The sequence below is a fragment of the Sapajus apella genome, unplaced genomic scaffold (assembly GCF_009761245.1).
Source record: "Sapajus apella isolate SASKATOON/1434 unplaced genomic scaffold, GSC_monkey_1.0 scaffold43, whole genome shotgun sequence".
NCBI lineage: Eukaryota > Metazoa > Chordata > Mammalia > Primates > Cebidae > Sapajus > Sapajus apella.
The window spans coordinates 19,538,831-19,539,483 of record NW_022436983.1 but is presented as its reverse complement, the minus strand read 5'-3'; the positions used below and the strand labels follow the sequence as shown (position 1 = coordinate 19,539,483).

Below are 653 nucleotides of genomic sequence, written 5' to 3'. Positions count from 1 at the left end.
TCCCTCTGTCTCCAGGCTGGAGTGCAGTGGCGTGATCTTGGCTCATTGCAACCTCCACCTCCCGGGTTCAAGCGATTCCTTTGCCTCAGCCTCCCAAATAGCTAGGACTACAGACATCTACCACCATACCTGGCTAATTTTTTGTATTTTAGTAGAGATGGGGTTTCACCACGTTGGCCTCCATCTCCTGACCTCATGATCCGCCCACCTTGGCCTCCCAAAGTGCTGGGATTACAGGTGTGAGCCACCGCTCCTGGCCAAAAGCTTTTTTACTTTTAGTTTTCTTTAATTAGAAACAGGGTCTTATCGTCTGGTGGGATAATCCTTACCTGTTCCTCCTTTGGAGGGCAGATAGAACATCATGATTAGAGATGCATGAAACGTTTAAATTTATCTATATTAATAATAATTTTAAAAAAAGAAACAGCATCTTGGGTCTTACTATGTTGACAAACTCCTGGCCTCAAATGATCCTCCTGCTCTGGCCTCCCAAAGTGCTGGGATTATAGGCGTGATCCACCATGCCCAACCTATCAGTGGGTTTTGTCCAGGCAGTCAGCACTCAGAGAGGAAAGTTCCTATTGGAGGTGCTGGTAGCTGGGAACTGCGTTTCTGGACTCTGGTGAGTTCTTGGGGGGCTGTCCAGACCTTGT

At 47.5% G+C, this 653-nt stretch overlaps 1 pseudogene; it reads left to right on the top strand.

Moving 5' to 3' along the window:
* The first annotated feature begins 306 nt into the window (after positions 1-306).
* Positions 307-416, top strand: LOC116566715 (annotated as a pseudogene).
* Positions 417-653: the final 237 nt, after the last annotated feature.